The sequence below is a fragment of the Anser cygnoides genome, chromosome 3 (assembly GCF_040182565.1).
Source record: "Anser cygnoides isolate HZ-2024a breed goose chromosome 3, Taihu_goose_T2T_genome, whole genome shotgun sequence".
Lineage (NCBI taxonomy): Eukaryota > Metazoa > Chordata > Aves > Anseriformes > Anatidae > Anser > Anser cygnoides.
In genome coordinates, this window is record NC_089875.1 from 23,771,411 (window position 1) to 23,797,597 (window position 26,187).

A 26,187-nucleotide genomic window follows, 5' to 3' on the forward strand; every position below is an offset into this window, starting at 1 on the left:
GTCCATTTTCAAGTCAGTTAAAATCCCACAGAGTGTCAGTAAACTGCTACCACATCCAAATGCAATGGTCTGTACTAACTTTCCTAATGCATCAGTGACTTCAAATAAACTTCCAAACTGTCTCCATTTTGCCTGTTTGCCTGTCCCCACTATGCCCTGACAGAACACGCAGCTAGCTATGATCTCCATTATTCCAGGGGAAACACAAAATCATCCCAATACAGTAAGCAGTTTCAAGAAAGTAAAATGAAAGGAAAACTGAGCTTCCCCTTTCTAAATTGACAACTTGATTTGCAAGCTGTAATGGGGAATTCTTGCTTTCCATTCCTGGTTGTAGGGTAATGCATCTGCACATGGAGTATCTGAGAATCTAGAAGTACCCAGTCCTTAAAGACCACTACTTAAAATGATTTATCTGAATCAATAACATGGACACAATTAGATCTTTTTTTCCTTCCAGTGGTTGCCCTTGTTGACTTAAAGTGTACTACTTCTCTAGAAATCATAGGGTTCTTTGCTTCCAGAGAAAACACTTATTTCAGATAATCTTGCCTCTATAAAGTTATTTTTCAATTTTCTTCAGTCACAGCTATGCCTGCAGGAATGTCTGATTATCCACAAAATGCCTTCTGACAGCTCAGATTCATTACTAAATTACCACATTTAAATTTTTCATGTGCACAGAGCAATTACGTTTATGAATGACTGCCAGCAACATTTCACTAAAAATGAATGAATTTTTAAGGGATTCTAATTGCCACTTAGATGCCCCTATAACTCTTGTTTTTAAAGGTTTTCATTTCTTTTAGTCCTAGAGTTACCTGTGTTCAACACAAATGCGTTCCCTCTCACATTTCATATCACTGAAAGTTATTTACATCATAAACAAAGAAATATGAAACTGGCGGTGTTACATAAACAGACTGAACAGTAGAAATGATTCATAGTCTAAGTCTTGAACATGAATAATTATCTATAACCGTCATTTGGAGATTTTGCGTCAGCTTACATTATTCATTTGTGTTTTGGCAGGGGAAATTAATGAACACCAAGTTGACAGACACCTTAAAAAAATACATTTTTCAAGCAGTTAGACCAAAGTAATGCATCTAATGAAAGAAAAAAGGAAGGTGCTCAAGGAATATTTTTTTACCATTGTAATATAAAAAGGCAGAAATACAAAAAGATTTTCAGAGAGGACAGGAGAGCTTTTAATTACACTACTAAGATGGGCTGCAGTTCTCTTTTATCTCCCAGCAGAGCATCATCAGGAAATTTCATTAATACAGTCTAATCTTTATGACAAGGTAGTTCATGAAAACGCTAAACAATATCAAAAATAAACTAATCCTTGATGAACTACCCCCAGTAAACTCCAGCTAGACTGTTGTTTCTCTTTGCCTTGCCACATTTTGGGTCATGTTCATCAGCCAGGTGTTGCCCTACTTCAGAGACTTAGCTTCAGGCATGACTGGCCAAGGTCCCTGCACATCCCCAAGCATTTGTCCCCATGCAGCTTTCTGATCTCCAGGGTCTACCCCCACTTACAGAATCTTTTCTCCAGACAGGATATTCACCTTCTCCTTTCCAGGGCCACTTCTTCTTTTTGGGAACCCTTCTAATTGGATTTCTTTTCTTTCCAGCACCCCAAGCCTCTGTTTTTCCTAATCTAAATAGGCTAGTGCGGAAGCACAACATGTGATCAGCCTCCTTTATTGCTGTTTCTGTCTCAGGCTTGTTTATTAATTGGAGGATTTGGGACATTAATTGGGGGATCTGTAGTGTGCCATTATTTTCAGTCTAAGATGTTATCAAAATTTACAACCAGAGCGTTATTGATAGCAGCTAGTAATTAGCAGCCTTCTGCTTAAGAGCTTGAAAGTTCAATTTCAGACATTCACACATACACACACAATTATCTGCTGGTTGTTTGCATTCACGGTTTAAGCTGTTTTTTCACCTAAGAAACAAATATGTTAGCCATTCTGAGACAAACTGAAATTTGCAGGTTGTTTCCACATATGAGCCATTTCCCCCAAGAGACCACCAGGGTAACTAGATTAGGTAATGTGTCATCCTCTAGTTTTAGTTAACTCCCCACACACGCTCTGGAATCAGTTCAGAAGAAAGCAAATTGCCTTAATCCAAAATGCACTAAAGTCTGTGGATGGATTTCTCCATTAAAAACAACCAGATCAAGCCCCCAGCTAGGGTTGTCACACTGCACGTGTTTTTTTTGTCTAGCCTGCTCACACACACAGCAGCAGTAAAGTATTGGCAAGGCAGCACAAAAACGAGAGCCCTGATTTATTTTGATTTGTTCATGTCTCAATAGGAAAGAAGCAATTAAAAATATCATAAGAGCATTCCCAACTGAATTTTAAAAAGTTTTGAGGCTGGTTAAACATTTTTTTCAAAGCTGACAATAGGTATGCTTAATAGCTCAGGGTAGGAAGATTTAATGGCTTATGTAAAACCAAATGACATAGTCAGAAAAATTAGAAAAGCTGTAGGCCTTCTGCAGGACCTATTTTGTTCTAGCCAGATCAGCGGACCTAATAAAACTTTATCTGCCTCATATCCTCAGGCTACCAAAACCATAAGAACACAATTATTCTTAATAACTTAACATCTTGCCAACACTGGGAATCAGACTTCATGAACATGTTTCCTTTTAGAAAGGAGACATAAACAGAGGGAATCATGCTTTGGAAGACTTAACCAGCCATTTATACGTCAGGAAAGGTATTTTCTTTACATGGGAATTCAGAGGTATCCAATGGTATCAAGTTTATTTGATAAGTTTAAAGTTCTCAAATGTGAAAATAGACAGTATAGCTGGTTTCACTGCTTTTTACCCGATAGATTAGAAGAGTCAATCTGTTGAGTTTATCAGTAGCAGAAACTTTCATTAACTTGCAAACAACTGCACACTATATGCACTCAGAGAAGAGGCCACTTTACCCTGCAGCTTCCATCTGTCAAGCTACAGCCTGAGCACTGCAATATCCAAACAGGTCAGAAATCTCTCTGAATATAACTCATCTCATTGAGAGAGGGGATATTCCGTTATCCCTAGTTTGCAGGTAAGGAAGTCAGGCAAAGAGAGATGGTTGATCAGCCCGAAGACATCTAAAGTCTGTCTAAGACTGCTGTAATCTAAGATCTGCTGTAATTTGAACTTTACTCATCTGAACCCCAAGATAACAGTCCTCAGTCCTGACCATTCCCTCCTGGTAGATGGTCTTTGTCCTCCACAATTCACTTATGCAGGCCCTCTTTTCTACCTTGCCGACAGAACTATTATCCACCACATTACTTGTCCTTCCTTCATGAAGAACTGACGAAGTGTCTTCAGAGCTAAAAATCCCCCAAACATAGCTATATACAGTCACGGACAGTCACAGTAGGACAAACAAGAGACAATATTAACAACATCGGGAAAAAAAAAAAGAAAAAATAAAAAAAAAAAAAACGTTTATCCTCAGTTGAGCAGTGCACTGCTTTCTCCTCTTTTTTTTTTTTTTTTTTTTTTTTAAGATAGCACATCCCTGTCTCTTTAATTATAGCAGCCAGGATGTGAACAGATGCTTACTGCACCCAGCAGCCCTATGATTCAGGCAAACTTAGCTATTAGCAAATCCTTTAGGTAGCTAGCTGACTCAGGCAAACAAGATGTGCATATTCCCCCCAGTTGATTAACCGCTGGGTTTGCACAGGCTTGGCTTATTCACCACAGCTGCTGGAGATACAAATGTCCTCATCTGACAGCCCTGTCCTCAGTTATAGCATTGTTTTTGTCAGCATTCACAGACATCTTGCCTGGCGTTGGGAGAAATTTCCCCAAATTAGTAGGTGAGAAATTTCCACATGAAATGAATCACAGGTTACAGTTATTCAAATCATGAAAAAGGGAAGGGGAAATGGAATGGGAAAGGGAATGGGAAAGGAAAGGCTATGGGCCACAGTGATACCCAGGTGCAGTTCTCTAAATAAATCCCATGGATTGACGCACTGCTTACAGATGTCTCAGTTATGAGGCCTGGCCTCCCAAGGAAACGAAATCCACATCGATTTTCAATAATATCTAAACAGCATGTGAATTCAATTTCTCTAATTATCAACCCTGTCTTCCTGTTGTTGTGTCTGTTTTCAGCTTCTACAGGCTCTTCATCAGTCATCACTTACAGAGCTGATGTGACACAACACATCCATTGGCTACTGCTCCCGAAACATCTCCAGTTTTACACCTTCTAGAAAGATCCTCCCCAAATCCCATGCTGCAACATGCACCTACCTCTTGACAGCCTCTCCTGCACCAAATGAGCACGGACAGTTCTGGAAAAACAGAAACGATCCTACAGTCCTTCATCTCTCATCACATCTGTCCGTGGCTGCTCCTGCCGCATCTTGTAGTGCGACTTCTCCCTCTGCGGTCTTTCTCTAACCCATAGAAACAACCCCACACTAGATAATAAGGAGGCTTTCATAACCCATTTGTTGATGAAGAAAAACAGAAACGGAAGCAAGCATACACGCCTTTTTCCTTATTTGCTTTTAGGGTGCCACAGAATTTATCTTCAGCTCTGACTGGATGGATCCGAACACTGGAAAGGGAGGAAACAAGCTTTGGGGCGCCCGTTGTAACGAAATAAGCATTTATGTTTAGAGTGGAGATGACGGAAGAATGAAGTCAGATTAACTGTCAAAGCTGAAATTCTGCAATGTTTTATGGGTTTTTGAGGTATCACAGATAATCCTATTAGAGTTCTAGACCCAGGCCCTGAGAATGGTAGCACGATGCAGAGTGCCAGACTGAAAGATTATCAAAGACAAGAAGTCTCTTCCTACAGGCATAGTAAATAGGCTCTAGATCAGATCCAGGGCACAAGGAGTATAGAAACCCATTCCCTTAAAATCTCTGCTTGTCATCCAACATTGCTTGTATCTAGCAGAAAGTCATAAAGGCATTTGTGAGTCACTGAAGCTAAAGAGTTCATGGAGTCCATTTGCTTGGAGGACAAACATTTGCTATTGCTGGTGAAAAAGGGCAGAAGGGGAAAGCATGAAGAAACCCTCTTTCCTACTGTGCAATAAAGCACTCTGGACTAGTGACAGGAGCAAAAGAGAAAACTGCATTGCTAGTTATCTCTCTGGAAAAAAAAAATCTCATCTTGCATATGCAAATGCAGTGCCTGGCAGTGACTTTTTGGATTAGGAGATTGTAGCATCACTATAACCCCTTATCAAATAGCTTCCAAATGATTTCCCAGGTCCCAAGGAACCAAGACACAGATTTATCATCAGTGCCCAGCACTAATACTCAGAGCATTTCAGCACTCTGAATATTTAACAGGAGGAATGACATAAATAATTATAATAAGAACTCCGCAGATTCTTAGCCTTGCTAAAATAAACTGTACGATATGCCATCCTATTATAATACAAAGACTTTGAAGTTCTCTATTTTCTCCTGGTGCCATTTCTATTTTCTCCTGGTGCCTGGAGCGCTAACCTCATTCTGAATGATAGGGAGGTCAGATAGTGAGGGGGGAATCTTGTAAAATGCTAAAGCTATGCGAGCTGAGGGTGCTTAGCACTCCTCAGAGCGCAAATAAATATAGAAAAAATAAATAAATAAATAAATTTAAATTACTGTTCAATCCTTACCTGGGCAGTCTTATTGGTATATATTGGATTTTCACTGCAGAAGAGCCAAGTGTAAAAGTATTTGCCCCTCTAGAGTTCCACTGCAGAATTTGCTGTGTAACAAACATTGCTGCCACCATGCCTATGAGCCTCAGTCACGGACATAGCCCCGGTGTGCTAAGCCCTATGCAAGTACAAAACAAATGACTTGTTTCCATCTCAAAAATGAATTAAATTCTTGTTTTGAAAGAATTTTGAAAGAAACATACCAAATGAATAAGAACTAAAGAGAGGTAAGCAAGGCGACCACACTGTCTATATTGGCGGACTGTCCCAATACACCAGTGGCCTGACTTGACCACTATCAGTATTTTAGTAGCCACCAGTGAACAAAGAAAGCTTTAAGGAAGGTTACAAAGGGATCTAAGAAATGGTTATGGAGAGCTCCTCCCAAACATCAGAGCACCAAGGTGGGCATGGGCAGCTAGGGTGAGCCTAACTGAACAGCAGTGCTGACATCTCGGTAACAAATGAGAGAGGAAAGATGAGTGGTAAGAGGCTACGATGGGCCTTCAAAGTAAAGATGAGCAATTTCATGTTTAACCTAATGAGCAGTGCAGGGAAAAACAAAAACAGAGAAGTGACGCAGACAAAGGGACAGACTAGGAAAGTCTGCTTGATGGGAAAATTTCAATGGAAAGAAAAAAAGAAAACAGGTTAAAAGGGCCAAAGAATGCTGGTAACTGAGAAACAAGGAGTTACGTGGTGGGGTATGACTGCACTGGATATCTTAAACAGGCAGAAACAATGCTTAGACACAGACCTGTCCTGTTTTGTCATACCCAAGATGAGAAGAAATCATCTGTGCTTACAAATCTAACAAATAGGGATCAGTGCCCTGCGCAGGGATCAAACCCAAAGCAGTACGCAGGTTGAAGAGCTTGCAGGGGAAGATGAAAAGCTCCATGTAAATAAGGTTCTGCTTGAGCTGGACTTGCATCTGTGACAGGGTGACTAAAACTGCAGTCTGGACAGAAGAAGACGAGTGTGGAGGTAGATCTGTGAAAGCAGAGCGCTTACTGTTTATGGAACACATTCCTTTTTGTCTGTTTCTAGAAATCAAAGAGAAAGAGGGAAAGAGCAGACAACTATGGGACTTCCCAAGAAGCACAGAGGTAGCAAAGGAATAATTCCCTCGTACTGTCCTGTAACTGAAGAACCCAGATCTTGGGGGAAGACAGGTATGTCAAAGAAACAGCAGCTCTGCAGACCAAAGAGCCCCAACCCAGAAGCAAACAGGGTTTAAAATGTTTTTGTTTCCTCTATGACTCACCAGGCCATTCCAGACCTTTTTGCCACACGACATTATGCGTAACAGTCTGAAGATTACTCTGAAAACTTACCAACACTGACCACATAGTAAAGACCAGTAGATTAAGAATCTGAACCCAGCCACCTTTTCCCTGGGTATGACCCCAGCCAGCAGCAGAGAGAAGAAGGTCGCAGAGACACTAACACCAAAGCCGTGTGCCACTCTCTGCAGAAAGCAAATTCTCTGTAGGAGAAAACCCCCTCAGAAGAAGGATGCTAGGGCTATCCTTTGCACCGCAGTCTTGCTCTAAACACTTCCAAAGCCTAATGGCACCAAAGCCCACACATAAGCACATTGGTAGAGAAAGCGAAAAGCACCAAATGAAATGAATTAAAAAAAAAAAAAAGGAAAAATGAAGTTTGAATTGCACCTATAACTGATGTAGATGTTATTGCAGGGGGTTATGGGTTGGTCTTTTTTTTTTTTTTTATGTGGACTGTTCTATTTGTTCACTGTTTTAAAAATGGTTTCTATCAGTACATATGACTCATTGATTACAGGGTGTGCTATTTCACTGTAGCAGGTTATTCCCCATAATGGATATAGCCGTAAATTGCTTTCTTGTTAGATTTATGAGCTTTTCCCCACTCCTCTTGTTTTAAAACAATGAAATTTTAAAGGGAATCATCAGCTTGTGACACATCTAAATGCACACCTGCAAAAATATTCTTAAGGGAACTAAGAGTTAAAAAATAAAAAAATTAGACAGCTGGGAGAAAGAGCAGCATTTGCAGTTATCCAAAAGGGCATATGCTAATCAGCAGCTGGAATCAACAAAGAGGTTTTGTCACACACCTTCTCAACGCATTGCAACACCAAGTAACTTAAAAAACTGTTCCTCCAATGCTGTAGATTCCCCAGCTTCCACTGGAGGAAGTGACAGCTCTAACCTTTCTCACAGATACGGCCCTCAGCCACATATACTCATAATATGTTAATAATCCAGTTTAACTAAACATTTTTTTACAATTTTTGCATATTCCATAAGGATTAATTACTAACTTAGTTTCTTACTCAGCATTTCTGAATTCAGAAATTCTAAGTATGGAATTCTGAATCAGCAACTATTCACAGAATACTCCCAGCCATTTTGAAGAATAAATATTTAAGGTCTTTTTTCAACATATAGATTTCAGATTATAAAACATACCAGAAATAACCTTGTGCTCAGCAGGAAAGAACTGCTTGTGTAACCACACTAAGGAAAAAGAACTACATTGCCCAGGCAAACTACATGTGAAAATAAATGTACACTAAATGGCCACACTGACTGCTCTCAAAGTTCTGGCAGACAAACAGTGTTACTCAGTTTTCTCAGCTGACCCTATTCAAAACTCAAGCAGTGAATAATAGGTTTTCTACAGATTTGCCTTTACCTTCTTATCTTATCCGGCAAGGGAAGTGAGCTTTTTACTTTCTTCATTGTAAGGCCATAATGGAGAGATTTCAAGATACATCCCATGAAAGCATCCTGAGAGCACTGAAGCTTTCCATATCTATGCATCAACACTTTACTTCAGTAAATGTCATGACTTTTCGTTTTTCCTCCATGTCAGATGGGCCATGTAACTTTAAGGGTGTCATCATTTCATCTTTACATGGACGGATCATACTCTCCTTTCATCCATTTCTCAACAGATTTCTGGATAGTTCAGATTCCTTCAAATTCCCTTATTACAAAACCCTGTGCTCCAGAAGACTCTCTTCATTGTTTAATAATAATAATAATAATAATAATAATAATAATAATAATCTATCTGATCTCCCTGATGTGGCTATCTTCACAAAGATGGTCATGTTCTTCCCCTTTTTCCATACCCCTAAGTATAACTCCTTTTACATTTTGGATGTCAAAGCATTGTCAATACAAGGGGAAAAACCTGCCTCTTTTTTCACATCACTTCTCTGAGCAAGTGACGTTCTGTTTTATGCCAGCATTCCAATGCACATACAGTTCTTCCAAGAAGTCTCTTGATACACAGGTAAGCCATACTGCTTATCACATATCAAAACTTCCAGTTCCTTTTATTTATTTCTTTACTTTGAAGTAATTTTCATCGAAGACACAATTTGTTGTAGGCATTATTCCTACCATCTGTCATGCTGATATAGATTTTCCCTTGGGATCTTCAAAATTCCATCCTTTTAAGACCTTTAATTTTATGTTACTGGGGTCAGAGAGAGAGAAAGGTTTACAAGTTATGCCTTGGTAAAACACGCTTACCTCCAGTCCTTCCCACATAAGCAACAGGTTATAAAAAGTCTAACTCACACACAGTATTTTTGTCAACCTGTTCAATGTCATTATAATGTTAACACTGCTGTTGACAGGCGGGTGTTACCAGCAATAAGCCAAGTGGAAACATTAATGTGACAGTTTATTAATCAATTCTGTCTCACAAAACTTAATGTAACATAAAGAAGCATTAACAAATGCCTGATCTGTTAATATACATCTTTCACACTGAGATGTACACCAATTCTAAATTTCTTGGCAGTTTTAGTTCAGCCTGCTAACACTTTGGAGGATAATATTCTTGCTAAATGTATTAATGGTTTAAGTTTGGTTTATGTTTGGATTTAACTTGCAATGAAGTTCAGTACTGTTGAAAGGTGCTGGAAGGTGCTGGTTTTAAGCATATTTGTGTTAAACTTACTGGCTGTCAGATGTGAAACAGGATTCAGCTTCAGTGGTACTTCATAAGGTACTTACTTGCTGGTTTGTCAACTTCTGAGAAACAATACTAACTAAAAAATAATGTGGAAGATAACAAGCATGAGAAAGAGGCGCCTTCCACAGGGGAATTCAGCCACCCAGAATGTTTTCGTGTTGACTACAGAGAAAGCCCAAAAGTAATTTTCACTCTTCAAGCACCTGACTCCAGCTCTTTAGGCTGGCAATATTTACAGCTCCATGCAGGCTAGCCCCATTCCCGCTCCCGTGCTGCCCCTTCTGTCGTGCTGACACAAGAGGCTGTGCCTCCATGCGGGAAACGGATGGAAGAACTGGGTTAAAACAAGGCCATTCTTCACACAGCCACACAAACCCTTGCACCACCAGAAGGAAGGGAGCTGTACAGGAGTGAATGGCCAGCCAGTGTTTGGGCTGTTTCTTTCAGAAGCTCTGCTGGCTTCTTCCCTGATTAAAGAGCTCATGAAACCCTAATGTCTGTTTACTGCCTGAAATCAGACACAATGAATCCAGATCTCTTTTCTTTTTTTTTTCTCGCCGTGGTACATACGCAGACTGAAGTAGAACCGTAACGTTCAGCTTGGACAACATTTTAATGTGGGGTGATAGAGAACCAGGCTAGATAACGCTTGTCACATTCCTTGTAACGACTGCGCGCAGATGTTCCGTATTAAAAACTAATATTTACTGAAATACTTTCAAAGTTGCATCAGAGCCCCTCAGAGTGTGTTAAAAATAAGCACATGCAAAATATTACATTTAGCTAGGAGCCAGATTCCTGCACCAAAGCTACAGACAGCTATACAACTGTTTCTGCGCTAACATGATGAGCCAAATCAACCCCCTTCATCTGAGCACCTCTGAACTCTGGGACTGTTTTTATCTGAAACGAAATTTGGCCGAATGATTGTTACCCTCCAGTGAGTCCATGACCACATACAGCAAAGTTCACTGCATGATGGGTTTATTACATAAAGTAATGTAATAAACTGTGATTTCAATTTAATAGCTCTGGACAAATTTGCCTGTTTGTTCAATGGAGTGAACTCTTAACCTCTGCTCATTTACAAGGATCCAAGATCCCTCCACACTACACAGAACAATCCACGTTGCCTCAGCAATTTGTTAAGAAGTATTTGTTTCCCCTAATAATAATGATAAGTAATAATAAAACAGCACATGTGGTTCTGATAAGAATGAGCTAAATAGGATGGCCTTGAATTCCTATCTGATTAAGAGACCATCATATGACAAATCCAGCAGAACCAAGTATCTGCCTGAAAACCAGGGAAAGTACTTGATTTACAGCACTAAGTGGATGTCTGCCATGATTTTCACACACTTTGCTATCTTGGCTGACCTCTCCCAGACTTATTTTCTGCACACCAACAGATTTCGCATGTTTTTAAATATGGTGACAACTGGGAATTCATAAATAATATATCTCCACTGAAATATAACTGCCATGTCTGAGCAGTTCCGGCTCCAGGTTTGATCTGCAGCAAAAGCCAGACAGCTTAAGTTTAGAGCAGCTCTCCACATTCTGCAGCCACACTGTTAAAATGACTCCACTTGTACTCAGCTGCCCAGATGCGGACAGCTCAAGCTAATGGCACCTAAATACAAGCATGATAATACGCTGCCTCTTGACAGGAAAAGCTACAGTCACACGTGACAGTTCTAGGTAGGTTAACACTGCAGGAAAAAAAGTGCATCAGAGAAAGTGTGTACATGATTGTTTCAAAAAAAAAAAAAACTTGTCAAATTTCTGTATTGTCAACGGGTTTTTTTCAGAGTCATTCATGCCAATCACATGGGAATGGCAACCAGCACTGATGGACTGGAGCATCACTCCTACAGTCCAGGGCACATCCCCTGCAATCCTTATGCTCTGTCTTGGCAAGAGCAAAGCAGAGGTGAATCACTTGCAAAGGGACTACAGTTTTTCTGTTTGGGTGCTAAATATCAGAAGTCTAGTTTGTTGGCAATACTGCTGTTCTTTCTTGCCTCACAAATTGTCTGAACCACTATCCTGGGTAAGAAATCTGATGAAAACCAGGATCCACTCTACAAGCCAAGTTTGTGATTCTAGCATTCAGTATGAAAAGGAAGTCAGAAATAATGTACATATAAGGGAATTTTTGCAGTGGAAAGAACACATCAATAGATATTTTGGTCTTCTCGCCATCTTCCCTAACCTATTTTTATTTTTCTTCTGAAGGTTGTTATGTTTGGTTTGGTTTGGTTTTGTCTTGATGTTTCCTGAATATCTACACTGAATGTTATATCCACACTATTTGCTGCTTATGATATCTCGTAAGATCTATCCTGATCTGAAATCATTACTCAGAGACTGATTGATGAAACCCCTTCCCTCTGTTCCCCACTCCACTCCAAGGTCGTCAGAAGCCACCATGTTCTGCCTGATCACAACCATAAGGCACCATCCGAGGCAGTAACTGCAACCAGACTATTGTTACTCATTCCAGATTCAACAGATTTGTAAATATAATAAAGTTCCACCTTTCTCCCCTGTAAAACACATGACACGACTCACTCAAGGAAAGCTGCTCAAAATGCTAAATCATCCCCCTTCAGTCAGGTGAGGTACGACTTTGCATTATGCATGAAAATCTTACCATTTTTAACATCTCAGGTGCTCAGAGCAACTACTAAACTTACTTTGAATACTCCATGTAGTCACCCCCCATGAAGATGACTTATAACTGTCCTAAAAGGATTTTTTAATACTTAGGAAAAAAATAAAAACAGCCAACAAGGTACCTTCATGTGCAAGAGCCTGGTATTCTGTGGGTGTGAGAACCACAGAAGACAGACGAGACCTTTTGGCACAGAGAAAGGGAGTCCTGTTACTCTGTTCCCTCAAACACAATTCTTGAGCTTAGAGATGGGAAAGTACAAGTCCATCTTCCAGTCTAACAAGAAGGATCATTTATTTCCCAGGGCTTATCCACCCATCAGTTTTCAATTACTCAAGCAAGGGATTCTTCCACCTTGTGTCCTGGGAAAGTATCTGTTGGTGTAATGAATCTCACAGCTACGCAAATTTCCTATGTACTCAGCCCAAGTTCTTTCCTTTGTCTCATTCCATTACTCTAAACACCGCTCTGAAAATGTCTTCTCCTTCTTGGGGCTGTTGACTCCCTTTCTGTGCCTTCTAAAATCACATTTGACTTTCTTATGAGCACATGGTTCTTTTCTACTGTTAATGTTTTACTTATTGTCTTGGTGGAGGAGAAGGAGCACAGCCCATTAACTGTCTTCTAGGTTTCCTATTTCTTCTTTCTCCTCCCAGCTCTTCTTTTTTTCTAACTAACTTTTTTTCCTAACACCAACTTTTTTTTTTTTTAAGTAGCACTAACTTTCTTTTTTTTACACTCTTTTATATCCTAACACTCTTCTATATCTCAACCTCACCTTTCCCTCCTTGGGGGTGACATTTAGCATGATTTGGATGAAGAGTTGAGTACTATGGTCATATATGTTTACCATGTACTTCATTAAGCTCATTATCATGTTCAGGGAGTGTTAACTGTAATATTCACTTTACACATAATGAAGCAAAAGGTTTCACTTCAGGCACTGTGGCCCTCAAGATTCTGTTCTGCCACCAAAACAGTGTCATCCCACCAACACAAGACTCCCTGCTTCAGCAACCTCTCACACCAGGCCTGCGGACCTCCATCCACAAAGTTTCTATAGGAAATAAACAAGAACAAGCTGCTCAATTCCTCTTTGCCCAAGGCTGATGTTTATCAGTGACACTAAAAATCTGACTATTCTCCACACAGGTCCCCAGACATTGTGAATCCTTCTGCTTTCTGAGAACTTTGCAGTGTAAGAAGAATACAGTCTTCTGACCCCCAGAAAAGTCCTAGGTACCAGCCACTGAGGGACAAAACCAGTGACTACCTCATTAATGGTTCCCCTCCTGCCTGCTCCATACTCACCCTCCAGATAAAGAAAAAGCTGCTCTCAGCACCAGCTTTCTGACTCAAACTCTCGATTCCTTCCCCAACCACCAGTGGACTGCCCTAACAGTTCCCAACTGGGCTGTACCAAAGCAACTGAAGATATCTTTTCCAGACATTCACTGGCACATTTGGCTTATGACAATCCTAATATGTTGGTAAACTGTTAAGACATCACGAGAGCCTTTATGCTAGCTTAACAGCGCCAGCACAGCCTGTGGCAGAATCTGAGCACAGAAGGACAAGGGCACAGAACTATGATGCTACCGCCATTACTGTGGCATCTGAGCCCCTTCTAGTTGTACACTAGTGAGCAACTTCTCCCCCCGTGGTCTGTCCGTCCGTCCTGTCCCACAAAGAACCACAGTGCAGGAGAAAGTTCAGTTTTGGCAGAGCTCTTGTTCGTTTCAATGTGCTCCTTGTCACGTGTTTATATCAGCCGGAGAAATATGTGTTGGAACAGGGAGCAATCTGGCTTGTAGCTGGTATGTGGAAGATCAAAGCCGTCACCAGAAGGACGATTAAGGTAGACCTGTGAAATCTAGGGCAAGGCCAGATGCAGTAAGTGAGTTATAAAATATGCACTCCTCTACACTCACAAGCTAACCACGTTCGCTCACTGTCATCTGAGCGCTCTTTCCTGTGGAGAACTGTGACAACTCAAGATGATATATGAAAGCCCACGTGCTAGTGCGGATACATCCACCGACTCCACTGAGCACAGGACAGCTCAGACGGTACAGCCGTGTGTTTGCCTGAGTGCAGTTAAGTGCTTTTTAGTACCATATGCATGCACTGGGAACTGTAATGGCTCTTCAGGAGACATTTTCCAGATACTTCCTGACTCCTTTGCAGCATAGGCAGCTCTTATTAACATTTTAATAAATTGGGTCAATAATTGCAGCAAAGCCCCCAATGCTCTGATATAGTGCTGAGCTGAAAAAGCACAGGGAACAGCACTTGTCTGGAGCACATCCCAATACTATACAAGGCCACCTCGCACTTAGCAGGGTTAGTACTTGTAAGTCTCATCAAACTCAGTCTGAAGGTCATAGTCGTTCTCTTGAAAAATCCCATGGTGTTGGGAATTGCAGCTCGCTGGGGACAGGCGTGTTTCATGGCTTGATCCCAGTGAACACCATCAGTGACGGAACCGCTCTAGAGAAAGGGCTGCAGTCAGGCAAGGGCGGGCAGAAGTCAGAGGAGCCAGCAGGCTTGTACACCCCGTCAGCATTGCTACACAGCAGGCAGCTCTCAAGAAGGCAAACGTGAAGGGTAGGCACAAGGGTCTGTAAGGGCAAGGTCGTGCTCTTCTCTGATCCACTGCATGCCTTGTTCCTTGTCTGTGATGGGTCCCACGTCAGAAAGAGAGACCCTACATCCCACCATTCAATATCAGTTCCTTTCCACTGGGGGAAAATTCTAGAGCAATCTATTGGATTTCACATATTTTTCAACTCGGCGCCTGTATCCCAGCCACATCAAGCAGACACTCACCTTATGATACCTTGTACTTTACTCAACATGGCAACAACACAATGCATATCATGCAAGCTAACGGCTGCTGACAGTGAGCTTTATCATGTGAGACAAATTACCCCAGATAATTGAATACAACAAACATTGTTCCAACATTGTAAAGCTTTTTTTTCTCTGGGAGGGAGAAAAAAACATGAGTTGAAACAAAAACAACAAAAAAAGTTCTTGCTGCTCTTTGAAATCAAAGATTTCCTTCTTCACAGTGTCTTTCAGAAGAGTCCTGGCACTGGTGGTAAGAGCATGTACTTCTACAATATAAATAATACTATCAAAATTGGCTGTGAAGCTGCTGCTAACTATTTGCCCTACGCTACACTTCCTCCAACAGCTGTATTTTGCCTTGTTGGCTTGCTAAATTACAATGTACAATCTCCTCTCTATTCCTGCGTGGCATATTGCCTTAACTGCTGCTGAAAAGGGATCCTGGGGGAATGGAAAAGCTTGCAGTGTGCAGCACATATAAATGATTGTCCATACTAGCTAACACCTCTGCAACGCAGAGACTCTTCTTTGCTTGAGGGGATAACACAAATATGTACAATCAAATATGACTTCATTAAGGCTTGTTAATTGGGGAAGTTATATAAGGTTTTAGTTACTACTGCATTCCAAAGAGTAAGAACATCTTTATTCATTTTAAATATAGGTAGATATTTATACCTTCTTTAACCTAATCATCATCGACAAATCTCTGTCAGTATTTGTTCCTTCTGCTTTCCGTCCTGTTTTCAGATTTAAATCCTTACAGAAGATTCCTTACAGAAAATAACTGTTGAGGGATTTTTGTTTGTTTCTTTGTTTTTTTTTTTAAGATTTTAAGAGTAGTCCAATTTTATGGGAGGCTATTCTAGAAGTGTACAAAGCTTGGACTTGAGCACTTAAAGGTGATAAAAGCTATCTGAGATTTAGACTTCTACCTCCAAACCACCCTAAAAAAATGACAGAAGAGTTTATCTTTTCACTCAGGCTATCAAACATCTCCTCTTCATACAGTTCAGGTTACAGGAGAAGTGGTCAGAATCAGCTTCTGCTGTAAATTTGCAAGATTTCCATTGATACCTCGCTGTAAGTGGGAACAGAGTTCAAACTGTCTGAAACAACAACTAAAAAACTCACAGAGAGCATCCCTCTGACCAAAAATGGCATTCTTCTAAATGCACATAGTGAAAAATACTTCAGAAACAGTAGGAGTAAATGTGACATTTCAAGAGGTAACTCCCCTTGTCAGGTAAGCAGTTTTAAAAATTCACGCTGTTCAACATGTTGAATATCTTCTAGGACAGAGATTTGTTTTTTCTGCATTAAAGTATCTGATAATGCCCTCTCTGGTTTTCTTGTCAGTCACCTGCTCTGATATTCCCGTATCTTGCCTTTGCTTTCATCAGTGTGTGACAAAATCAGTTCTTGAGAAAAACAAATATATACTTTAAAAAAATGCACTTCTTCCATCGGGAATAAGAGCTGGCATCCACATGTGTCTACAGTGGATTTTCACCAGCACAAAGCAAACTGCCCTTAAATGGAATTCTGACTGAGAGGTTTGAGTTTAAAAGCAGACTTGTCCCTTTACAACAAAAAAAAATTGACATCAGAAACAGGCAGTTGCAGAATGAATGTACAGCAAAGCCTGTTGTATTTTATTTTCAGATAAGCTACTTACTGTGCTAAAAGTAAAGAGGAAAAGAAAAAGAGGAATATAGGTTGAAGCCCCTCTGAAAACACCAATGACAATGATAAATAACAGTTCAGCTGATGGTGATGAAAAGGTCTTGTAAAAAATCAGAACAAACTAAACCAAATGTTTTCACTGGAGCAATGCCATCACTTGCTCTTTTGTTGATGGCTTACCAGAAATGGGTCTTAATAGCAACTAGGTTTTATTTGAATGCTTTTTCATGATAATGAGCAACTGATAAAACAATGTAATATAAAGGATGTTCATATTCATTCATGTTGGGTCACGGCCAAATTCAGCTCCACATCCGAACTCCAAAGATGCCAAAGTTTAGATTTAGCCAGTGTTTTTTCTATTCATTCTAGTTTTAATAAAATTATTTCTAATTTCTATTTCTATTCCACTTCTGGTTTCTGCTGGGAACTGGGAGAAGTCTTGAAATAGGCATATGTTCTACCAACCATTTATACACTTAAACAGGAAGGGAAAACACTAAATCCTGGAATGTGCAATCGGACTGTGAGTCAGAGTTGCAACTGGAACCTGAATTTTGTACTTCCGGACCTTGAGCTATTTTAAACATGTAGTCTTAATACTGAGTTGGCATGAGATTTTGCATTTCTAATATAAGCCAAGAACTCAGTAGTCAAATACAACTCTATTTTCAGGAGTCGTGTGAGGACATAAAAGCTTTCCTGTAGCCTCGCTACTACTACCTGACCATATTTGTTTTGTGGTATGACAAGAGATGTCTGACCAGGGGAGTCCTCCATATACACTACAAAATGGAGAGAACAGGTGAGAGGGTAAGGAAACTAGGCTCCAGGATTTTCTTCTGATTGAATAAATATTTCCATGAAAGTCTGTTTCCCTCCTCTGTCCAACAGTCTGGACTCTTGCCCGAACTTGGCTGCCTCTCAACAGCATCGCTCTGGTGCTGTGGCACCGCACCCTTGCTGGTAAGGACCCTGCATCTCCCAGCCTGTTACTGTTCCCAGCTCCCTTTCTGCTGGGGAACAGCCTGCCCCTGCTGCTCCCTGACACTGTTCATGGACTTGAACAGCAGCCCCACAGCTTTCCACCAAACCTTTGACCCCAGCTAATCCCATACGATGTGCAAGATCTAAAAGGATCTCAGCATTGCAGCCACCTGGCTCAGGAGACTTCCTTTCACCCATGACTAAGTTCCCAGGGATTTGCTTTCTCTCCATATAATGAGAAGGGAGAAGGAATGCAGCTGTTGAAAAAAAAAAGGCTGTCAAGTTCTGTGTTCACTGAAGCTACCATTACACTGAGATCTAGAGATGAAAATCTCTCTTCTGCTTTCTGGAACAGTGCATCTTAACATCTCTTTTCTCCAGCTATTGCTTACAAATGACTGAGTACCTCAGAGAGCAAACTAACTGTAAGAACAGATGATAAAAACACATTCAGTGAGAGTATCTTATACCATTTTCCTCTCCCTGTTGGCACTAAAATGACTGTAGGCTCTGTGTTTTAAGGATTTAAATAAATAAATAAATGATCAATCTCATATGAATAACAGATGAACAGTTTTCAAACAAAGTCAGACCAGTAGCCCATTACCATCCATTTTAAGACACTGGGCACTGCAGGTGGAGAGCACATTCTAAAACAATACATAAGAGGAAAAACCCTCCCTTTCACAAATATTTCTCTCACCAGGTCCATATCTGCTCTGGACTAGGCTCAAGGAGGTGTGAACAAGGAGTCATGATGCCAAAGTAACCAAGCATGTCATGATGTCCACCAGCATGCTATCAAGACGATGAGGAGTGGTAAGAGGTAGGTACGATTTGACAACTAGGATTGGCACAGTACACACGATTTTATATCTAGGAACTGCCTTTTGAAATATCTGCTGGCATAGTGAAATATGGCTTATTTGTAAGGACCTGGCACTGGTGCTGCATAGGCTGTAGGAAAACATAAATAAACTGACGCAAGTCAGCATAAAATAGCTTTGCTGATTCACATGGGCTGAAAATTGGCCCCAAAGATTTTGTAAACCTAGAGTACTGGAAAGAAGCTATATCTTCTTGTGCCATAGGAATTGGCAAGACCGAGCTGTTTTCAAAGTCTGTTTTTGATCAACATTTTCAATTTTTGCTTTATAAATTATTTGTTCACCTCCAAAATGAACTGAATTATGTACGCCTTAACCCTTACTTCTTTTCTGATAAATTCTCCAGGCTTGTTAAGCAAAGCAAGACATGTGGTGCTCTATGCAAGTACAAACAGCCCCATGATATCAGCACCCATCCATACCAGACTTCTCAGTACTTTTACAGACAGGGATAGCTGACATGCTGCCTGTTTAAACCCATTTTGCCACCAGAGCATCTAGAGATGTGGCTCTAGCACTCTGGAATGTCCAACAGCGCAGTGACATCGAAGTTTGCCCCTGGGCCAAGGGTTTCTGCTGGACAAAGAGGGAGCTGGTTTCCCTGAACTGGCTGTACTTACAGCTCTTGGTATCAACACTACTGCTTTTCAGCACACTGGCCAAGTACATCTCTCAGGGATGTCTACCAAACAGAATAGGTTTTCAGGAGTAAAAGATTCATGCGTACCTCTTCTTTCTCCCTTCTCTAACACTGACCAATACAGGAATTGACGCTGTGCACATAACATAAGTAAAATTCAGCCAGGTACACAGCACATTCTTCAACTCCTGCATTGCATGGGAGAGGAGTAAAAGGCTGAGAGAGACAAGCCAGGCCAAATCCTGGCATTATACAATATGCATGGGATTCTTAAAGTCCATGGCATACATTGTCTTGAAAGAAACGCCATTCATTCTTCCTCAGAGTAGAACAAGCAACTGATTCTCAGGGAGTTACACCTCAGAAACTAGAATGTCCTTCCCCACGCTTCCCTGAGTTCACAGAACACACGCATCTGCAGACAGCATAGAAAAGGCTGGGCTGGCTCATCTCTAACCATTATCTGACCTAAACACTTGTCTTTGTAAAGCTCTGCCACTTGATTTGGCAGGATCTGAACAGAGCAGCAAAGAATACAGCAACTAGTCCAGAACTCACATCATCATTACAATGGGCACAGACTTGATCAGAGTTCTGCAGGATCTGCATGAGAGTTTTGGCAGGAAATTCCACATTTCAGCTGGAAGGGACATATTCCAACTGTCCTGGATCAAAAACTGTAAGAAAATACCTCTAAATGAGTCCTTTCTCAGTCCCCTGCAAGTTCATTTCTGTGGAAGAGAGCAATTAGACCCTTGATATTTAGGCCATCAAGCCACTTCGTCCCTCCTTCACTTGAGGCAATGTATTGTAAGTATTTCAGAAACACCATCATGAGGTTAAGGAATAACATACAAAATTCAGTATTCGGAACAAAAATATAAGAATGCATAATGTTTGCTATAGTGTTCACACTACGCTCACAATGGAAAAGCATTTTGACCGTGGGGAAGGGAACAGATGATATACCTGGGGGCCACAGCAGAGACCTCAGTACTTAGACTGCTGGGGAAGGTCTGTGCTAATCAGGTAGAGCAAAGGGAGGGCACAGATGTGTTGATCTCCATCTCCCCATCTAAATGGGGAATAGGAAATCACTGATCAGGTGTGGCCAACACATGCCTCACTGAAGCAATGAGGCTATTAAAGCACGATGTTGTGTCTGGAACATCAGCTCATATTTGTCAGGAGCATCAACTCATGCGCTTCTCTTGTAATCCACCACAGGCTGCTCTTGTAATCCATCAGAATACTCACAGCAGCATTGAGGTGTCTTTACATTGTACCCTCAGCTGTGGGATTGTAACTGATTAGTTTTTACTCCGTTATGTCTGTGACAGGCAGAAGACAACTAGACCTACATTACGGGAGGGGTTTAATGTACAGCTTAATGAGTTCATTGCTGATGCTTCATGTTCAAACAGGATGTTTTAGTCAGAGACCCACACCACACTGCATGAATATCAAGCACAAAACACTATTACATTCCTGTGTAATGGAAAATTCTTCCTATTGCACAAAACTACACAGGCTTCAGTGAAGGAAAACTCAGTTGTATATGGTTTGCCCAAACAGTGATGCAATTGTAAGAGCTGGATGGAATGCTTCGTGGGAAGTTCTTCCAGGAAAAGATAGCTTCTTTGTTTGCTTTGTAACCAGAGGGGGGTTGTTTGTTTGCTTGTTTGAAATAATATCAGCATTTTACAGACCTGTGACCCATTTCAGCCTTCACACACTGCTCCAGCAATGTAGCAGCAGCTACAGAGCAGCATGGGGCCTGCACACATTTGTAAGGTACTACCATCTCTGCCCTTGGCACAGGGGCAATGTCAGGGAGTGGGGCGCGATTGAGGCATTCTGCGCTCCAGAAACAGAAGTAGCTCGGTACGGCAGCTGCAAGAGCACCCACAGGGACTGCTCTAATTTAAACTGGCCCCTGAGCATCTGAGAAGCTGAGGAATAGAAGCAGAGACGGCCTCAAGCCACTGTTGTACTCTCTTTCTGAAACTGAAAGTTCTGAAGCACGTCAGAAAATAACAGCAGATTGTAAGAGAACCAGGAATAAAACTGGGCAGAACACACAGTCTCTTCACCCAACAGTCTTTTTACTCAGACATCAAAAACACACCAAAACTGCAGCCCTGCTGCAAGCTATCATTGCTTGCTGTGTCACCTAAATAAGTACTAGAAAGAGGGAAATGTCCCACATCAAGTACTGAATTATGTAATTTCACTTCCCTGCCATTGCATCTGAGAATTACCCCTAGGAAACCAGGAGGAGTCAGCCCCTCTTAGCATACAGAAATGATCAAAACTTGAGTTTTCATCTTGGGATCACACCAGGCAGTCAGAGCCATCACTGCTCGACATTTCCTAACCAGAGGAGGAAGGTTAAAGAGGTAAAAGGCAAAGAATTCCACCATGTCTTACAATTAACGAATCTTATTCAAGCATAGTGTGCTCATAGCAGGGCTGCCCTTGTGTGACAGACTAGATCGGTTGCATAAATGAAACTGCTCTTTGATAAATGTCCTCAGTGGGAAGAGTTGGGAAAGGGGCATGAGAGAGCAAGGGAGAGAGAGGGGAGCAAAGGGGGAAAAAAAGGTAATTCAACATTTGCTCCATGACACATTGAACTCATATAACCTGACGTAGGGAGCCAAAAGTCTCCCATATTATACACACAACTGTAACAGCCTCTTGGGTGGTCAGGTCTGCTGGTGAAATACTTTGGCAAATCTAGAGAGAAGGAAAGCATCCCCTTCTGGCACTGCTGACCACCATACATCTGTGATCTGATGGTGGAGCACAAGTTCTAGCTCAGCAGACTTCATTTTTCATTTTGACTCACTTACTTCAAATCTGAGACTCGGGAGGAATCGGATAGCCTCCAGATGTGTCTCCAGATACAATTCAGCTTTGAGGACATTGAGAGTTCAGGATTTGATTTCAAACCAAATCGAAGTTAGGGTTCTCTTGTAAATTTAAAAGTGACTCTCTGGAGAGTCAGGCTGGTAGAACCTCCCATGGCCCACAGTGTTCCTGGACACACTGTGTGTTCTTAGGCCCAAATATCTCGAGTTTCATGCACACAAAGAGATCCCTAGTCTCAAAATAATTTTAAATAGGAATACTTGTTTTATTGGCCAAAATCTTGAAAACTGAATCTGCAATGACTTCAGCATATAATTGAAAGCATTCTCCAGCTGCTTGTCTTGCCTTTCATTATCAGTCACCCGGATTCCCCTTGCCAGCGCGGAATATAGATCAATGCAAAAGAAAATGAAAAACTAGTGCTGAACTTCACTGCATGGAAAGCCAGTATCCTGATAGCCTTTGGGCTTGACAGCACAGGGCACACGGAGCACATCAAGAGAAGGCATTAATAATCTCCTCATTGAGAGAGGAACTTTCTTGAGCCCACGTGCAACGCGTGCACTTGGCCTGGGGACAAGAGTTGCCTCACAGCCTCTGATCTCCCCCCCGGGAATCTCTTTGAACTTTATTCACAGAGTTCTTCAACCTCAGAGAAAGAGAGTGAGCGCACAAGAACCAGCAGTCATGAAGAGGCCTGCATGGTGCACTCCTCGGTGAAAGTCATCTTCTCCTACGTGACTTTATTTTTCCATACAACCTCCCATTGCTACTGTGATATAAACATACTTCCTTTCCTCACATGGGTGTTGCAAGCTTGTGAGTGTGTGGTAATCAAGTCTTAACTACCTAAAAGACAACATGAATTTGTTTTAAAAGTGAAGTGAACTTTGTAAACCTAAAAGAACAATACCAATATTTAATTGTTTGGGTTTGGACTAGTGTGAGCAACTAGTCTTTTTGCAAAGACAAGAAAGGCGAATGTTTTTAGCCTGATTAATCAAAACTAATGAGCCCCTAAAACCTTATGTTTCTCTCAATTAGCATACTATCAGCAGTGACACTATACTAGCCTTTCTCCATCAAAGAGCAGCCCAGGAGCCATCTAATGAACCTCCAGTGTGAGTGACTCAGAGTTTCTCCATAAAGTAAATCTTGCCTAAATTTCCAGACCAGATGGCTGAACTGTGAGACAATCCGTCAGATGGCTCTGAAGTGTTTAATACGATTAAGGATATGCGTTCTGGAAATGCCCTGGGCTTAGTCAATTTGTCCACAGATCTCTATAAAGTTTTCAAAAACAAATCTGCACAGACGCCTTTTGAATAAGCTTAATGATTTCACAGCCAACAGCACGGGAATCAGACATTAAGGAAAGCAAACAGAACACCTTTCTAATGCCTCCTCACCCCTGTAATGGGCAAGACAGCAATTGAACAGAAGATCAGCTGTTGATAAACATCATGAAATAGGATCAGTTTCGCAACAGCAAACATTTTGTGTGCATAGTGCTTTTCATCCAAGCAATGGAAACATTAATTCTCCACTCCTCAAAGACCTGTAATTATACCCACTGTGCAGAAAGCAGTGTGCCTCAGTTTTCCTACACAGCTTGTTCTCCATCCAGAAGCTGGCGAGAGAACAGCATGTACTGGGACTGCCTTCCTTTTCCTCGTTACTGACCCTCTTCTGCCTCTGTTTGCTTTCCATCTGCACCACCAACAGCCTAAGTGAGCAGCTCCCAAGCCCCTAATGATTTTCCAAGCTCAGGAAGACAGTTTGCCTTTTACACCAGGAGGGACAGATAGCTCCCACTGGAGGTGACAAGCTCAACGCTTCTCACTTCAGAACAGCAGAGCTGCTTGGAGAACAACTGGGTACAAAACCATACCAATGCGTTGTCCTAACTACCCTTTGCCAGCCGTCACACCAACAAGAGTGTCCAGGTACCACGAAGAGGACTGTCTGCCCCACACGTCCCACCTCTCATATTTTTTTTTTTTTTTTTACTCTGGAGTAAAGGGAGAGAATTACTGCCTAAAATGTATGCCCAAAGAGACAGGAAGAGGAAAGGAACTGGATGGACTTGAGGCAAACTGAGAGACTGAACTGCTGTATCACAAAGCTAAAAACTAGTACCCATGTGTGAGTTCAACATCTCCTGCTTCTAGATGTGCTTTTGTGATCTGTTACAGGGCAGCATGGAAATGAGCATAGCACCATACCTGGATGAGCCGAATCCAGGGATTCCTCCTCTTTGATCTCGAAGCAGAAAAACATGAAGAGTTTGAAAGTGCTTACCAATAACTTGAGGTACACTGGACATAAAGCATACTGCAAGTGTCTCCAAAACAAGGATATTTAACTAAATGAAATCTAACGGTGTTAGATCTGGGGGGGAAAAAATCATGGCTACAACTACAACCTGTGAGTAACTATATTCATGAGCTGTGGTTCCATGACTACTTTAAGCAAACCAGCTGCAGCCAAGAAAGACTCTCATTTCCCACTCCTGACATGCCTTCCCATTTCCACTGGCAACTGGGAGCTGCATCAAGTTGTACTGGTTTTTGAATGCTTGTGTCAGCACTGGTAGCATGATCAGAGAGGCAGAGGTGGGAGTGAAAGGCTGGAATCGATTCTGGCGTTGTCATCTCAAATTAAACTCATCTGCCTTTAAAAGATAAAAGTGACTTTTCTTCCTACCCCTCACACTGACCTTGTGTCCCACATAGCCTCCTCTCTGGGCCAAGCTTCACAGTGCATTTCCTTTTGATCCTGCAACTCAAGAAGGAGTTTTTTGTATGGCAACCCTATTATCATACTTACCACTGCTCAACAGCCAAACAGAGGGGAAAAAAACTTGTGCAGTTGAGAACTGTATTTGTTGCACGTGCTCAGATGGACAAATCAGGGCCTAACTCATCTCATTTCTACCTCAAGTTTTCCTTTGTGATATAATAACTCATACACAGAATATTCCCTCCTGTTGTGCAAGATTCCTGACACAGGTATTACTGGTTAAATAGCTAGGCACTACACTACACAGTAAGTTCAGTAAGTGTGCCTTTAACAAAATAATATCACCAAGCTTGAAAATGCAAGTCGAGGGTACCCTGCAGCCTTTAAAACCATGGGTTTGTAGCAGATCAGAACTAAAAGGATGACAAGCATTGCTAGTGTAAATGTTTTAAATCTCTCTCGGAATGCTGGGAGGATATGACACAACTGTCAGCATCCGGGGTGTCAGACTTCCCACTGAACGTGCACGGGGATGTAACAGGAGCACTTACGGGGAGACTGCACGCCTCCTTGCATTACATTGCACACGAGCCCACCTTAATCAGTCACCAGCTGGAAACCTCACCAGCTCAAGAGGACTCACAAGTTGTGTCATACAAAGGCTGGGTGTGGTGTGAGCTCCCTTCCAGTTCCTACATCACAAATTCACCACCACATTTTGTTCACGCTGGCAGATGCAACAACAGGCAGGAACTGCAGGAGCCACGCTGACAGAAATGTCACTGTTCCCACCATAAGACATTCCTATGTTTCTTCTTGAATCACTGTTGTACGAGGCCGGCAGGTTTACAAGGGTGAGAACTGACCTGGTATGACCTTATGCAGTCCAATACTTTCGAGCTGTCTAAGGGTAATAAATTTATAGAATTTTCATGCAGATTATTTGCAAGTGAGTTCAGTAGATACAAGAACTTATTTTAGGGTTACATAGGCAGTTGCACAAAGCTTAACAGAGCTTGAGAAAAATTCTCTAATTTCTCTAATATGTTTTTGGGATCCTCTCACACAACCTGCCTCACACACTGCTCACAGGCTACCTGTGCTCCACATTCTCAACTCCCATAACCTCACCCTACCTATAATCT

The 26,187-nt window shown here is 41.5% G+C and overlaps 1 long non-coding RNA gene across 1 annotated transcript in view; it reads right to left on the reverse strand.

Annotated features, from left to right (window-relative positions):
- Window positions 1-25,269, reverse strand: part of LOC136790352 (uncharacterized) — a 50,313-nt gene extending 25,044 nt beyond the window's left edge. The window contains exon 1 of the long non-coding RNA XR_010830119.1: window positions 25,130-25,269. This is a non-coding gene — a long non-coding RNA (uncharacterized lncRNA). The remainder of the gene's footprint in view (window positions 1-25,129) is intronic.
- Between the last annotated feature and the right edge of the window lie 918 nt (window positions 25,270-26,187).